The sequence below is a fragment of the Lepisosteus platostomus genome, chromosome 5 (assembly GCF_059453375.1).
Source record: "Lepisosteus platostomus isolate fLepPlt1 chromosome 5, fLepPlt1.hap1, whole genome shotgun sequence".
NCBI classification, from domain to species: domain Eukaryota; kingdom Metazoa; phylum Chordata; class Actinopteri; order Semionotiformes; family Lepisosteidae; genus Lepisosteus; species Lepisosteus platostomus.
The window spans coordinates 54,840,963-54,858,675 of NC_142615.1; the positions used below are offsets into that span (position 1 = coordinate 54,840,963).

The 17,713-nt window shown below is 45.1% G+C and overlaps 1 long non-coding RNA gene across 5 annotated transcripts; it reads right to left on the bottom strand.

Annotated features, from left to right (window-relative positions):
* Positions 1-12,182: 12,182 nt before the first annotated feature.
* Positions 12,183-17,172, bottom strand: LOC148669541 (uncharacterized). Of its 5 annotated transcripts, XR_015937000.1 has the most exons (4): positions 16,291-17,172; positions 15,503-15,774; positions 14,737-15,007; positions 12,183-14,331 (listed from the first exon to the last, which is right to left on the bottom strand). It is a non-coding gene; the product is annotated as an uncharacterized LOC148669541 (long non-coding RNA). The 5 variants fall into 5 exon arrangements; XR_015937002.1 differs by having other exon boundaries at positions 12,183-15,007; positions 15,503-15,704; positions 16,839-17,172; XR_015937003.1 differs by having other exon boundaries at positions 12,183-15,007; positions 16,839-17,172.
* Between the last annotated feature and the right edge of the window lie 541 nt (positions 17,173-17,713).

Here is a 17,713-nt window from a genome sequence, read left to right on the forward strand (position 1 = left end):
TCCTGTACCTCAGGAGCCCTGCGATCTAGTAGGACAGTTGCCCAATCCAGAGCACAGCCAGTTAACAGAGAAACTAATGTACGAAGGCAATCTTGTCTTGAGGAGAAAAAAAAAGTTTCCGGATGGAGCCTGAAAACCAGCGCACACTGTGCTAAGAAACCCCGACATCTCGTAGGGTTGCCGTCAAACCTGTCAGGTGGTGTAAGTGGAAGAGGTCGAGGAGCGGGTGTAGAAGCTGGCGGGGGCGGAGCCGAAGCGGCAGCTCCAGCGTTACTTTCACTATTACTGGTAGGCGGCACTGCCGACAGGTGCGGTGAAATCTGTTGGACTGAAGCCTGTAACTGGAGTAAGGCTTGCCAGTATTGATCCAAAACCGAGCGAAATTCCTCTTGTTCTGCTGGGTCCATGTTAAGTGGCTCAGTATTCTGTTAAGGATTCGGCCAGTGAAACCAAAACCAAGTAATGAAGCCACTTGCAGGAGCCGATAGAGACAAGTCGTGATCCAAATACCGTAGACGAAGGAGAGAGCTGAGAGTCCAGGGGAAGCCAGTGATCCACTTCTTGGGTAGATGAGATATATGCCCTTAAGTAGGTTAGCAGCTCTTGATTCATACGCTCAGTTTGACCGTTGGCCTGAGGGTGGTAAGCTGAAGTAAGCGAAACTGGGGCTCCCAGTGACTTACAGAAGGCCTTCCAAAATTGTGAAATAAACTGGGGGCCCCTATCGGAAACAATGTCTTTAGGGATGCCATGAAGACGGAAGATATGCAGTACGAACAGGTCTGCTAGTTCCCTAGCCGAAGGCAAGGAAGGTAGGGGAATAAAATGGGCAGATTTAGAGAAACGATCTACTACTGTCATGACTGTCGTGTATCCTTGGCTTGGTGGAATGTCAATAATAAAATCAACTGAGAGGTGGGTCCAAGGACGGTTGGGGATAGGTAAGGGTTGAAGAGGGCCTGCCGCCCTCATCCGAGAAGACTTAATTCGGGAACAGATAGAACAGGCCTGGACATACTCCTTGACAACTTTAACCATGGTTGGCCACCAGAAGTCTCTAGAGATGAAATCCAAGGTACGTCAGAAGACAGAAGACAGAAGATCTGACTGGGGTTGAGACAAATAACTTGTCCGGAGGGCACTGAGGAGGTACAGTTTGTCCAGCCAAGGCGCGTCTAGCTACAACTTCTATGTCCCATCTGACAGCTGCCAGGAATTTACCAGAAGGGATGATGGGTTCGGGAAGCAGTTCAGCCTCAGGGGGGTCGTGGATCTGTGAGAGAGCATCAGCTTTGATGTTCTTAGAGCCTGGAGTGTAGGTGATAAGGAAATTAAATCTGGAGAAAAAGAGGGACCATCTGGCCTGGCGAGGACATAGACGTTTGGCCGATTGTAAATACTCCAAGTTTTTGTGATCTGTGTATATCAAGAATGGATGATGAGCTCCCTCCAGCCAGTGTCTCCATTCCTCCAATGCTAACTTAATAGCCAGAAGCTCACGGTTACCAACATCATAGTTCATCTGTGCAGGGAATAACTTCTTAGAAGGCGCAGGGGTGAAGAATTTGTTTTTCTCCATGACGTTGAGAGAGAACAGCGCCCACACCATGGCCAGAAGCGTCCACCTCAACAACAAAAGGCAAAGAAGGATCAGGGTGTTTCAGGATGAGGGCAGTAGTGAACAGGTGTTTCATGTCCTGAAATGCCTCTTCTGCTTGAGGGGTCCATTTACCTTGTCTGGGTCCTTTGCGAGTTAAACAGGTTATGGGAGCAACCACCGAGCTGAAGTTTCAAATAAACCTCCTATAGAAGTTGGCAAAATCAAGAAACCGTTGCATGTGTTTAAGGTTCTTGGGTGTGGGCCAATCAGTAATTGCGGAGACTTTACTTGAGTCCATTTTCACCCCTTCTGGAGAGATGATGTAACCTAAAAAGTGAATCCTAGAAGCATTAAAAGTGCACTTCTCCAGTTTGACATAAAGTTTATTCTTTATGAGTCGGGAGAGAACTTCTCTGACATGGAGAACATGATCCTGGAAGGTATTAGAGAAAATTAGAATGTCATCAAGGTATACCAAGACAAACCTTTGTAGTGTAAGAAAACCGGCTCAGGGACGCCAAATATGTAATCATAGTGGCTCTCTGAAGGCACCAGTTCTGTAGGGTTTGGGCATTTACTGAGACAATTATTAATTGTAGCAGTAAATCACAAAGTTGATTCTTTTGATGGCTTTAGAATCCAACCATGCGACATAACTCAAACAACGCACACACACAGGTACTAATACACGAGGATACATTTATTAATACATAGAATATGCATATAAACCTAACAGATCTTATCGAGAGGGTTATCAGAATACAAAAGGTATATATTCAATCAGTTACAAAGTGTTACACATATCAATAGGACATACGTTCAGTATATCATTCATTAAGACCGTTTCATAAATGAACTTGGTTATAACTTCTACATTAGATACTCGAAACAAGTACATAACTCTTAGGAATTAAATTGATATCAACTGGTTGGGATAACAATTGAATTCTCGAGCTGTAATGCATTGAAGTTGAATACTCATCCAATCTTTGGGAATTCAGATCTCCTGCGGGCACAAAGAAACAGTTGCAGGCTTGTTGCTGTCCAATCCGCGCTCTCTGGCTCGGTGCCAGGCTGTGCTGTGCGGCTTGCGACGGTGCGCTGCTGATGCTCACTGTTGGCTTTAACTAGCAAAGTTTGTGCACAGGAGAAAAGATGACTGTGGGTCCCAGCAAGTCAGGAAGAGGACCGGTTCGTTCCTGATGAAGAGCTAGTTCTGAATAGTGATTCAGCTGTCCACAGTTCCGACCTGTTCACGAGGCCTGCTGCTGGTTACTCTCTGGCAACCTCCACTCTACACTCTTAGAACAAAGGAAAGTTCTGGCACTCGGACACACTGGCCGTTCCGTGGTTGTCCGGGCTGAGTCTCAGGATGGTCAGGAGGCGCTCTGCGAGAATGTCCTGCCCTTGGGAGCCTTCTGCTCCTGGGCTGTCCTGCCCTGGAATTCTCCTTTGAATTCCCTTTAGAACAGTCCACAGAATCCTCTCCAGAATCTTACTGAATCTCCTCTGAATCTTCCCTTTCTTGTTGAATCTCCCAGGCTCTCTGTGTTGCCTGTTTTTACCTGGAGGAACTTCAGCTTATTGATTGGTTGAAAGTTCCATGGGCATCAGAGTCCCACGTGGGTTACTCGGCCCTACCAGTCCCTGATTGGTTGATCAAGGTGAGATATGAGTCACTTACTCCTGACACTTAGGAATGCAGTCCAGATGTCCATCTGACACTCCCTAGACAGATAGGTGCCAATGGATGACCATTGATCATGATAGCCAGGCTTAGCTCCCTTTGGGAGCTGCCCTAGGACCTTAAATCACCCTGCATGAATGGTCTCTCTGTGGCTGCACCACAGAGATGAACAGAGAAATGGGGCCTCATTTGGGAAGGCTCAGAACACTTAATTCTTTCTTATTAATAAGCCTCGCCGCTACAGTAGCAGATCACAAAAAATATCATTAATAAAGGTTTGAAACACTGCTGGGGCATTTACCAAACAAAAAGGCATGACCAAATATTCATAATGTCCATGGGTTGTCATGAATGCTGTCTTCCACTCGTCCCCTTCCCGAATACGGATTAAATTATAAGCCCCTCGTAGATCCAGTTTGATGAAGATCTTGGCCCCATGCACGGACTCAAGCGCTGCCGGAATTATGGGCAAAGGGTACCGGTTCTTAATAGTGATCTCATTAAGGCCACTATAATCAATACAGGGACGGAGCCAACCATCCTTCTTTTCCACAAAAAAAACTGGCACAAGCAGGAGAAGTGGATGGGCGTATAATTCCAGCCTTCAGAGAATCTGGTATATATATTTTCAGGGCCTCGGATTCCATATTGGAGAGTGGAATATACGACCTTTAGGAGGAATAGTTCCTGGCAAAAGGTCGATGGCACAGTCATAATGTCGGTGGGGTGGGAGAGCCAAGGCCTCTTGCTCATTGAAGGCTTCCTGTAGATCAGAATATTGGGGGGGGTATCGTAGGAACACCAGAAGGGGGCGTTTCCATGAGTGCAACTCTTACAACCTTGCAGACGACAGCAACTACCAATACATTGGGGTCCCCAAGTTAAAATTTCTCTACGGGACCATGAAATGTTAGGGTCATTCTGTTGGAGCCAGGGAAAGCTTAGTACAAGGGGATGTGATGGGGTCTCGAGGAGATAAAACCTTATTAAAAAATCTTATTAATTCAGTTTGCCATCTTATAAGTCCTGGAGACACTGGGGAACCATCAATAGATTGTCCATGAAGAGGAGGAGTCACCTGGGTCAGGGGTAATTTCCAAGCTTGAGCTAAGGAGGCGTCGATGAAGTTCCCTGCTGCCCCCGAGTCAATAAAAGCAAGAAGTGGCGTCTGTTTATTACCCCAAAACAGTGTAGACATAATAGAAAATCCTGAGGAAAACTTAGAGGATTGAGTTAACTCACTCACCACAGGATCTTGAGTAGTAGGGAGGCGCCTCAAAGACGAATGTAAAGCAGGGCAGTCAGCTTTAAAGTGTCCTAATTTTCCACAGAACATATAGTGGCCCTCTCGTCTGCATCTCTCTCTTTCTTCTGGAGTTAACCGGGTGCGGGCAATTTCCATAGATTATTCCGAGTCTAGAGTGTTGGTAGGTGGTGGCCGAGGAACCTCTAGTATCTGTGTCTGAGATCTTTCTATATTCCTCTGACAAATTCTAAACTCTAATTCCAACACCTGGGAAATTACTTCCTCCAAAGTTCTGCCCAACTGTGGTATAGTTACCAGGTGATCCTTTATTTCTTCACATAACCCTTGCAGAAAAAGAAAAATTAGGACCTCATCCTCCCAGTGAGTCTCTGCTGCTGCTACTCGAAAGTTTATGGCATAATCCTGGGCAGACCAGCGGCCCTGGTGGATAGATGAGACGAAGGAGAGAGCCGAGAGTCCAGGGGAAGCCAGAGATCCAAACTGAGAAAGAGCAACCGAAGCCGAGCCGTAATCCAAAAAATGTAGTAAAAGTGGAGAAACCAAAGTCAGAACCAGAACAGTACGAAGAGGTAGAAGGCGTAGCGCAACTAAGTAGCTCGAAAGGAAAACCAATACTGAGCGAGGAGGTAGGGAAAGACTAGTGTTTAAATACAAGATGAGATGGAGGTGTGGTGGTGAAAGCGTACAGTGATAGGTAGACTAATGAACTAAGACTACGCCTTCTTCTGCCTCTTTCGTTGCCGGGATGCAGGGATCGTAACACATGGTTCTAGTGTAATACTGCTACTACAGCTACTACTACTGCTGCCACTGACACAACTGCAACTAATACAATTTTACAGCTACTCCTACTGCTACTACTAATGTTACTAAAGCTACTAATAGTACTGTTACTGCTACTAATACTGCTGCCACTGACACAACTGCTAATACCACTACTACCATTACTACTACGACCATGACTTCAGATTCTAATGGTAATTCTGATACTAATACTCCTGCTACTATTACTGCTGTCATTACTACTAATAGTGATAAAAACAGAGCACTCACAGCTCTGTAGACATTGGTCTGGACTCTAGAAAGTGATTCCATTTGCAAGCAGCTCTGGACCTCGACACCTGTTGATGGGTCACTTCTATCAGACACAACATTGGAGCCCAAGCCCACCTACAAACACATTCACACACAGAGAGATACAGTATACACCTACACACTCACACACATTCACACACACAGACACTACACATACTGACTAACACCATACACATTTATACACACAATCAGACACATACATGCTCAAATACAAACTAGCACACATTCACAGACACACACATACTGTAGACACTACACTCAGAGATACACACCCACACACTGATACGCACACATTTACAGAATCACACATAGACAGTACACATACTCACAGACACAAACTCACACACTGATGGACATTACATACACTCTTACCTACAGTTACACTATAACAAACACTAACAAAAATACCACTAATATGACAACAGTAACACTATCACTATAACTAACACTATCATTATTACTAACTATAACACAAAGTTACTACTACACTACTAATACTAATAATAACAGTAATAATTCAGGTGGGTAGCTGCGTCAGCATGCGTAGGCTGCAAAGGAACAAGTAATAGGTTTTATTCCATGCTGAAAAAAAGAAGAAAGAGAGAAAGAGAGAGTGTGATACCTGAAGTAGGCTCCACGGCCGAAACGTTGTGTTCTCTTTCTTCTTTTTTTCAGCATGGAATAAACCTATTACTTGTTCCATAACAGTAATAATATCACTAAAACTAACATGACTACTAGTGTAAATAGTCTAACAGTATATCCATAATAAGCACTAATATTAACATGAATACTAGCATTAATATTAAAACTACCAGTTGTACTCTCACAAATTTTAACATGAATACACTAGTATTACTATTAGTAGCTGTCCGTGACGTCAGACCGCTCTTTGTGATGAAGGCGAGACACCTAGCCGGGCACAGTGACTTGGCGCGTGTCGCCGTGGTTACCATACTTATGATTTGTAAACAAATAGAAAATGCATTTTAACTGTTACTTAAACAAATTTATCAACTTGGAATATAATTCTCTAGTTCTAGGATTAAATTCCTAAATAATAATTTGAATAACCATTCTTTAATTTCGGATTGAACATTATTAACACTAAACGCACTATGGTACTGTAATTGATCGATACAGGCGGTATTGACCGTTTTCTAGATATTTAAAACGGGGTCAAGAACGGGAAAAGAATCAGTACTCACCAGTCGATGAAGTTAATCGTTTATTCAACGGTTCTTCAGTTGATTTAATTGGTTGTCGATAGATAAGTGATCAATAACTCTTCGCAGTGCGTTCCGCACACCTCCCGCGGTCTCGCTCGCTGATCCTGGCGCTCTGGCTGGTGTCTCTGACGTCACAGTGCTCTTTCTGACATATACAGATGCAGCCATTCAAAACAAGTGGGCGGTACCGCATTATTTTGCGGTGGGCTTTACACAGTCCACCGCGAGTTACCGTAAATTCTCCTATAATACCGCAAAAAAATAATAGTATCCGGAATTTCCGCAAGGTGGAGCTAATGAAGCTCAACCTCTCATGTTTGAGCTGTCGCCATCAAAGTCTTTAACGAAGATATTACTAATAGTATTAATAATGAATGACCTTGGACAAGCTGTAAACTCAAAGTATTGCCCTGGTCCACATTCTTTTTTTCATTGACTGTTTTTGTAAAAGTAACACCACAGCATTTCGCAATCACACATTTGTTTCCAATCATGCAAAGTACAGTAATTTTTGAGAATCGATTCACCATACCTTTCACATGCTCATAAAAGAGATTGATTTAGGAACATAACATATTACTGTATGCAAACTGTACTGTATACAGTATGTATATGTATATTTAATGTCTTAACTGTGCCCGTTTAAGTATTGAATATTCATATCTAATTTTACCACTTAAGGGAAATCTTAGTACCTGAGCATAAAAAGAATAGGAGCATACTGTAACACGTGTGAAGGCCATAAACGATATTAATTTTGGAACTTAAACATACAGTATATGGCTGGTCTCGGTACTTTAAAGAAAACATACACACCAGTATTCCATTTCTCCCTAAACATTTTAAGCATCGAAGTCTTTAACTAACGTGATACCGGAGTCAACAAGCATACTTTTAAAATTTGATTAAAAGGGAATATAATATGGAATCGCATATCTAAAGAAATTAAGAACGATATAATTATATTCATGTACCGCAACACAAGAATAGTACACGCTGACATTGTCTGTTGATAATGTTTCTGTAGTGCTTTTTCAACACTCTCCATGTGACCTTGCTGGTGGCGCTGTGGGTTAGGCTCCTGACTTCCCTATCACAATGTCTGTGATCAAATCCCACTGAAGCCATGACTCTCTCTTTAACAAACATTTCTTTGAAAAAATGAAACGTTTCCCTGGGTCAAAGATTAAATGAAACCTCACTCGCACCAAACAAATTTATATTTCTAAATATAAATATTTCAAAATATCACAATATGATCGAATTTAAGTCATTTTTAACAATGAATAGTCACCTAGTGGTAGTGGTAAAATTCCATATAAATATTCAATGCTAAAATGGGCACAGTAAAGACATTTACTGTAAATCTTTCTACGACCGAGTGCCCCTGTCGGTCAACCAATCACGTACCGCGGTGTTTTGCATCAATTACCTCCGGCACTTTGAATGGCTGCATCTGTATAACATCTCCAAAAAAAAAACACACCGGGCTTTGAAGAGAGGCGATTCATAACAGCTGGAGAAGGTGTAATATTTGTGTGCGTCAGCAGTGAAACTGCATGTTGATTGATGGAGGGCTGGGCGGGGAATAACGGTTGCTCAGGGTCACAGGTCATAGTGAATTTAGGAGCTAACTGGTTCGGAGTTACGGGTGCTCCAGGTGCTCCAGTGTCCTCCCACAGTCCAAAGACGCTCTGGTGAGTGAATTGGCTGCTGGGAATGTTTGGCCCTGGTGTGACTGTATGCGGTGCTTGTGCCTCCGTGCAGTGGACTGGCGTCCCATCCAGGTGGTATCCTGCCTGTTGCTTGCCGAGGCTGCTCCGCGACCCTCAACCCGACTACTGACTGGGGTTCACTTCTTCAGGGGGGGAAGGCGCAGCCGATCAATACTTCCTGGTGGCTGAGGCCAAGAACTGGACAGAAGCCCTGACGTTTTGCAGAGAACATTACACCGACCTGACCCGGGTGAGGAGCCAGAGCGAGAATGAGTTAGTAAGAGTTACGGCCGGAGGCAGGGAGGTCTGGATCGGACTGTTCACCGAGCCCTGGAAGTGGTCCGATGGGGACGTCTCCACTTTCCGCCCCTGGCACGTGGGCGAGCCCAACAATTATGGTGGCATCGAGAGCTGTGGCGCCGTGAATCTTCAGGGGAGTGCGAGAGGCTCCTGGAATGACTATAATTGCAACACCACCTACGCTTTCTTCTGCTACAGTGGTAAGTTATCGCGGTGCCACTTCGACAGCCTTATGGGGGTAACCTTGCGGGGAACGTCGCCTTCACTTTGCTATTCCACGACCGCTTATCCAGTTCGCACTTGTGGTGGCCCAGAGTCGGTCCCAGGGTGCACTGGGTGCAGTGGTTAGCATTGCTGCCTCGTAGTGCCTGAGCTCTGGGTTCAGTATCTGGGCTGTTGTCTGCATGGAGTTTGAATGTTCTCCTTGTCTTTGCGTGGGTTTTCTCCTGCAGTACGAAGACATGCTGGTAGGTTTTGAATCGGCTCCTGGGAAAATGAGCTGTGGTGTGTGCCCTGTGACGGACTGGCATTACTGCCAGGGTTAACCCTGCCTTGCACCTGTTGCTTGCTGGGATAGACTCTGGAGCCACCTTCAGAGCACCAGTCTTTTGTAATATTGTAAGTGATGTTTTGACGTCCTTGACCATATAACTGTCCCTCAGACCAGGCAGGGTGAATCACTTAATGCTACTTCAGAATGGGGTTTGCCTCTTTTTTTGTCTTCTATGCTGTTTTCATCCTTTCCTCCACAGGGAAGAGAGTGGTGCTGAGAGTAAGGATATTAATGGACTTGGAAGTGAATCCTAATGACCCAGATGTTAAAGAGTGGCTTCTGGTCCAGGTATAGGAAATCGACTACTAGATTGTGTCAGTGTGCATAGGTGGCTTGCGATATTCCAGGCTCCTCGTAAAGAAGAAACTAAGCAAATCATACTGTTGGAGCTGCAGTAGACAAAAAAGATCATCCAGTTAATGCTATGCATAATGAGCCACACATTGCTTTGTTATACAGAAATCAGAAATACACTCAATCATAATGGTTGTCACACATTGCACGCAGTGGGTTCCTACCAATATGAATCATTATTGGGGATTTTCTTTGGTTAAAAAGCAGCATTTTAGGAATTCAGGAAACAATCAGATGAATATAAAGGGATAGTGTACTTATTATTGTAGTGTTACCTCACCTGGCTGGGGAAATCATTTGTGAAGAATGAGCCAGGGAGGCAGTTGCAAGGGTCAAGATAGGATGGAGGGAGGGGAGCAAGAGAAGATTAGCGCAGAGCTGTGGACAGACTGGGAGTATTTATAAACTGGGGAGTGGAAGTGATTAATAAACACAATACAAAACAAACAGAAGAAATTACTATTATCTTCCTTTTGGCATTTTGAATTAAGGGAGCATATGAATAGGCCCAAAAGTGCAGGGTAGAGTTATAGAGTTAATAAGGGCTTTAAACTAGAATATAAGAGAGAGAATACTGGAGATCATAGTTGCAGTTATATCGAAGCGCTGACCTTTCCCTTGCTGGCTTTGTTTATTTTATCATGCCTGCTCACGTTGGATTGCTCAAAGACCCTTCCGAGTAACCACAGCAACCGACGTGGCCACCTGTCAGTCACCTGGTTGCCGTGACAGTGCAATTGGGTGGAAGATCAGTTCCACCTGCTCACAGTCAGCCCTCCGCTCGCTCAGTGTTAGGGAGTTCAGGCTTGAGCCTTGGTGTTCCTTAGTCAAGTTTTCCTTGATTCTTTGACCCCATTTCCCTCGACCTTGCTCTTGGATTGCCCTTGTGTTTACTCCTTGGCGTCGAAGATTTCTCGCCTCGACCTCGTCTCTTAGCTGCTTCGCTTGGGTATCTATCGGCTCCGGGCTTTGCTTGCTTTCGACGTCACCTATCTGGCTGCCTCCCTGCTTCGTTCTGCAACTTTGAATCCCACTACGTCCCACGTTTTCCAGAGCACTCACTCCAGCTGCCACCTCCCACTACAGACCACTATCACCCACCACAGGCGCTGTCTGCTGCTGCTTCCCTGTTTCGCCCGGCGATCGCGTCCTCCCTGCCGCGACAAGACCGCGGCTCTCGTTCAGGAAGACGTACCAGGCCCTGATTTCTGACCCGGGCTGCTGTGGTACTGTCCCCTCCACAGGTGACGAGAGAGCTGTCCAGGCACACCGAGCTGGGCAACACCAGCCTGCGCTGGGGCCAGGAGGACAATGGCGTGGTGTTCTCGAAAGACAAGGAGGAAGATGGTGAGATGCTTAAGCAGCACAGCCTTGGCGACGCGCATTCTGAACGCCAGAAACTTCATCGGTGATGTCTTTGCTCCACAGGGCAGTGCCACCCTATGGGAGACTGAGTGTCGGAGGATCAGTCTGCACAGGATTCCTCTGTGAAACACTGGCGACTGGCCACTGGCAACAGACCGACGTCTAAGAATAATGCAAGCTTCAAATACCGTAGCATTTATATTAAGGTTCAATATATATGGATATAGTATAATATTTTCTCTATGAGTGGTTCTCTGTTTAAACATCAAGGTCTGGTCTCAGTACAGTGAAAATGCATTGAGAGTTGTTTAATGAATATATATATATATATATCACATTTAAATGTAGTAGTAGTATTCAGGTCCAAGGAAATACTTTTTGAGAATTGTTTGCTTTGGCAATCACTGGTGTATTTTTCCTCTCACGTATGTTTGGAAGGGAACATTCGATCAGCCTTACTGGGCAACTTGACTTTCTGACCAGCTGCTCAAAAGTTGGATTTCAAAAGTTTTAAGGAGAATAAAAATGGTTGGTTAGTTGATGGTTGATGACATTGAAACCACAGATCAGAACAGGTGGACTTACAGTAAGTGGAATATGATTAAACGTCAGATTTTCAATTTTGACAGTTTAGAGACTAACAATAGACTAAACAGATTATGAACATCTATTCTACACAGGGGGACGTAGTGGGATCTTTGTAAATTATTCCATGTATTATAAGTACATGTGTACAGAACAAACACTGAGCTCTAATAAGCTGAATTGTCTATTGGTATCATTAACGTTTCATATGTTCTTTAGTAATTTGATTTGTTATAAATAATAATAATTGCTTACACTTATATAGCGCTTTTGTGGACTCTCCACTCAAAGCTCTTTACAGGTTAATGGGGATCCCCTCCACCCCCTTGTGAGCAGGGTGACAGCTGATCCACTGTGAGAGCGGAGGGAGTGTCTCCCTCTACTGCACGGACACCGGAATTCCGGGATTAAGCCGCACTTCCTTAGTGACCGTTGCTATGCACGACTTTCGTTTTTTTTTTATTGCAACAGCAAAAATTTATACCGTACAAACAAGAGTACATATAACATATAACACCAATAACACCGTCAGGGGCTACATACTGTAATACAATTGCACTTGACCAAAAAAAAGACTAAACAAGGTAAAAAAAAGATAAGGTCCACACAACTCTCACATTCTTACATTTAGAAATACTGTATTGTAGATAACGCCCTCATGCCTATTTTAAACTTTTCAAACATGTGTCTCAGACCATTTCATTTAATCAATATAAGAAAGTGTAGTATTAATGATTTAAAAGGAACATACTTCAAGGAACTTCTTGAAGGAGACATACTGTATATATCTGTGCATACTCAGGGTTATAGTGCTACTTAATCACGCTGGCATGTATGGAATAAATAGTGGATTATAGTGACCATGCAGCTTGGTGTCGGTCACCAGAGTAATTAAACATAGCAGTAATTGCCTTTGCTCCTAACAAGGCTGTCAAGAAAGGATCGAGGCTGTCAGGGTTGTATAAATCTTGAATATACCTGCTCAATATCTGGAACTGCAGTCGACTTTCATGAGCGTAAGACATCATCCAAACTAGGTACTGTGTAATCATCGTGGTCGTAGCTCCTCTGTCATCCAATGGAAGCACAAGGCACCCGCGTTCAAGTCTTTTGTGAGATCATGTGCATGCATCCAGGATGGATAGTGGTGTACCCTGCTAGTCCAATAAGGGACACACACACACGGAAGAATATGCAGACTCCACCCCGACAGCACTCTGGGTCTGGAATTGAACCCGGGGCCTCTGCAGTACGAGGCAGCCAAGCAAAACCACTGAGCCACAGAGCTGTCCCCCAGGTACTCCATATATATCAAATAAGGAGTCTCAGAGGCTCCTTAACACAATTCTAGCTCCTTAACCTGAAGCACTGGACAATAATGAGACAGGCCAATTTCTATAAAATAAAATAAAAAGCAAACTCGAACTAAATCTCTTCCTACAAAGTGGATGTCCAAAAGCAAACAGAGTTTTAAAAAATGCATCTAGGACTACAACACCATGCTTTGACACCCCCAGGGTGGTAGAAACATTCACCACATAATTACTCTGTAATCAGACTTCCTGCGGTTTCAATGTGAAATATACATCTTTCAGCTCAAACGTGTTCTTGCTCTGTGGTGTTGTCATTGGAAGCTTATTAATATTCGTGTCCAGCATTCATGTTCCATGCGCCTGAAGTGTGTTGCCATCTTAAACAGCTTAATAATAAAAATTAATAATAATCCCTTACATTTATATAGTGCTTTTCTGGACACTCCACTCAAAGCACTTTACAGGTTAATGGGGATCCCCTCCAGCCCCACCTGGATGATGCTCCAGTCCGCTCAGCACACAGCAGCTCTCAGTGGGAAGGAGAGCAGAGGGATGAAGCCAGTTCAGAGATGGGGATAATTAGGAGGCTGTGACTGGTAAAGACCAGGGGGGGATTAGACCAGGACACTGGGGAAACACCCCTACTCTTTTCGAGAAACACCCTGGGATTGTTGATGACCACAGAGAGTCAGGACCTCGGTTTTACGTCTCATCCGAAGGACGGCGCCTGTTTACAGTCTAGTGTCCCCATCACTATACTGGGGCATTAGGACCCACACAGACTGCAGGGTGAGCGCCCCCTGCTGGCCACACTAACACCTCTCCCAGCAGTACCTCAGCTTTCCCAGGAGGTCTCCCATCCAAGTACTGACCAGTTGCGAGTTGCAGGGTGATATGGCTACTGGCTATCCAGCCTGCGTACTTCAAAAATCTTAAAATCTTTTTTAAAAATCTGCGGCCGGCAGAGGAATCCTACTCCTTTGGGCCCCTGAGCAAGGCCCTTAACCCCAACTGCTCCAGGGGTGCTGTACAATGGCTGACCCTGCACTTTGACCCCCAGCTTCTCTCCCTGTCTGTGTGTCTCATGGAGAGCAAGCTGGGGTCTGTGAAAAGACTTTGTGAAGACAGTGGTAAAAATGGCACACAGCACAGCTTCTTCTGGTGCAAGATGACTACAGCCCCTGCTGCCATCACACACAGAAGTGCCAGAATCACCCTGACATGCAGTCTGGAATCCAGGTGGATAGAGTTCAGACATGCGGCATAATCTGCTATAGAGACAAGAAAAGTTTCAGACGTTACCTGCTGCATAACAAAAATAATGTGACTCTGTTATCACCCTAGTGTGTGATACAGTATAATACACACTGATCTGCTCCAGACTCACCTGTGTGTGATACAGTATAATACACACTGATCTGCTCCAGACTCACCCCAGTGTGTGATACAGTATAATACACACTGATCTGCTCCAGACTCACCCGTGTGTGATATAGTATAATACACACTGATCTGCTCCTGTATCACCCCTGTATGTGATACAGTATAATACACACTGATCTGCTCCAGACTCACCCCTGTATGTGATACAGTATAATACACACTGATCTGCTCCACTCTCACCCCCGTGTGTGATATAGTATAACACACACTGATCTGCTCCAGACACTTACCCCAGCTCAGCGTGACGCTGTGGTTGGAGCTGTGATGAGTGACAGTACAGCTGTATTCCTCGATCTTACTCTCTCAGATCTCCACACTCTTCCTCAGCTGTCTCCATTGGGTCTGAGCCCACTGGACCACACGTCCTCTCCCTCGGTCTCTCCAGGCCTGGACAAACTGACCTCTATGACTCTAGGACTGAAGCCCCGGTGACCAGACAGGACAGGGAACAGCTCTGTGTGTCTCCCAGATGCTCGGAAGAGACAAACACCTGAGGAGAGACTGAGAGGGAGACCGGAAGCAATGTTAACACACTGAGAATTAGTGTGGACACTGTGCAAGGTGAGGCGACATCGCTGCACAGACAAAATATTGTGTGGCTCCTTTCTGCAAACCTTTACAACCAAAACATGTCAGTATTAGACAATTATACAAATCAAACACATTTTCTCTTTGTCTGTTCCTCAGGCTAAGAAAGGAGATCACAGTAGAACTGGAGCACTGCAGACACGTCCTATTCACACAGGATCACACAAGCTTCACATTCACACAGACACAGACACACACTCACACACGAGCCAATTTCCCATAAGCCAATTTACCCACCAGCAAGTGGGAGGAAACCCACACAAACATGAGGTGAACATGCAAACTCCACACAGACAGCACCCCAGAAACTGCACTGTGCCACCCACTCCTCTGCACATGGGGGAACTTCTTGTGTAGAGCTTCTAGGTGCATTTGTCTCATATTGTATCTGATATCTCTCTGTCTCACCTTTGTGTGGTTTTTGTGTTTCTTTCTGTACTGCAGGAATCTCTTCAGTGTTTCCATACAGTCAGTCTCCAGGAAGAATCTGGTATACTGGTTTTTAATCTTGTTCTGGTTCCAGTCCCTTTGAGTGCCCTCTGCCTCCAGGGAACTTGCTCTCCAGGTCATGTTGTCCACCTCAAAGGACAGGAAGTCTTGTCCATTGAAGCTGTAGTGATCCAACAGAGCCACACTCCCATCATCCTCCAGTCTACAGCCTTGCCACCTCTGGAGCGCATCTGGAGAGAGAGACCGAGGACACTGACACAGACAGAGAGACCAGGGACAGTGACACACACAGAGAGACCAAGGACAGTGACACACACACAAAGAGACCGGGGACAGTGACATCCATTTTCTAACAGCTGTATCCAGTCCAGGGTCACAGGGGGGAGCTGGAGTCTATCCCAGCAAGCAACAGGCACAAGGCAGGGTTCACCCTGGACAGGGCACCAGTCCATCACAGGACACACACACACCCTGGACGGGGCACCAGTCCATCACAGGACACACACATATACACACACACCAAGAAGTCAATTAACCCCCCAGCCTGTCTCTGGACTGGGAGGAAACTGGAGCACCAGGAGGAAACCCCCACAAACACAGTTCAGAACTCCACACAGACAGCACCCCAGGTTCTGAACTGATCCCAGGGCAGGAATAACAACCACTGAGCCTCCCCCAGACATCTATACCTTTTATTTGTACGGAAAGTATTATATATAGAGACATGTAAATATCACTTCTCGAACCTGTTGTTTCCAGCTTCCTGTAAAGTCGTGTGGAAAGTTATTTATTTCTGATACGAAGTAGGAGTGAAACTCCGAAGTAATGAAGACAGAAGTCGGTTCAACGACAAAAGGAGTCAGGCGCCTCTGAAGTCCGCCTACGCGTCAGAAACTGGTGCGCGTTTATGCCCTGGGCCGTTGTCATTGTTTTATTCGGTTATGCAGTTTAAAATATTTTTAAGTTAAAGAGAGCTCTCTACTTCCGTCTCTGAACAGGTTTACGATGATGATACACGCGTTTCCTTGTTCTCTGACTGGCCATGCGGCGGCCATGTGACGAGGAAACGGGAGAGAGCAGGACGAAAATGAAAGAGAGAGAGAGACGGTGGAAATGTGACAGTTAAAATAAACTGCCAGAAGAGAATAACCGTCTCCGTCCCGTCCCTCTCCCTGCAGGCGGAGTGTTTAGTCACCGCCGACCTCTCGTACCCTACAGCAGTTAGTGAACAGGGCACTAGGTACTACTGAGCTTCCGTCCGGACTAAGCCCGGAGAGGACGGCGGTTCACTCACCCGTGGGGCAGCCCGGACCCGGATTCCCGTCTCGGGTTTGACAGCCCGTCTCCTGCGGAGCCGGAGCGGACTGGCGACGCGTACACCGGCCAGGCAGCAGTTTAATCGGAGGTTGTAATCGTGGGGGGGGGAATTTAACCTTACGAGAGTTTCTTCTGTTACATTTTTTTTTTCTGTTAGGGAAATTCATATTACAGGATAATGTAAATTTACTATGTAAGGCGTTTAAAGGTCGAGGAGAGGTTGGGAAAGCCCCTGAAACCCAGCGCTGGAAACGTTGTCCGTCTCCACTAGGTATAGAATGCGCTCTTTACACGTCATTCACAGGCGTCACGTTACTCGGGCAACGGAGGTACGCTTATCCTCGGTGGGCAAGTTGATGTAATTCAGTAAAGCTGGAAAAGATACTCAGACACGTTAATTTATCACCTGCATATATTAACAAAGTTATTTTAGATGGACTTGCAGAACTATACTGTAGCTGCGTCGGCATGCGTAGGCTGCAAAGGAACAAGTAAAAGGTTATTCCATGCCTTCTTCAGTTGTTAGAAAGACAGGGCAGTATGCAAAGATAATTTTCTTTTTATCTTTGCTTACTGCAGTTTATCTTTGATGACAACATCAAAGACATTAAGGAATTCTTACAGCTAACAGCTCCACATCAACTTCCTTTTATAACTAACCTCATCAGATCTCTCAACTCCCAACTCTTCCAGTTTCTCACTTCAGAGAACGATAAAAAACTCAATCATCCTCTACAGAGAAAAACCATCAACACCCCTACCACCTCCACCAATCCTAACCTTGTTGTTACTGTACCCTCTGACCTTTCCCTTTCACCCCTTTGCATCCTCAGCTAACATATTTTAATATTA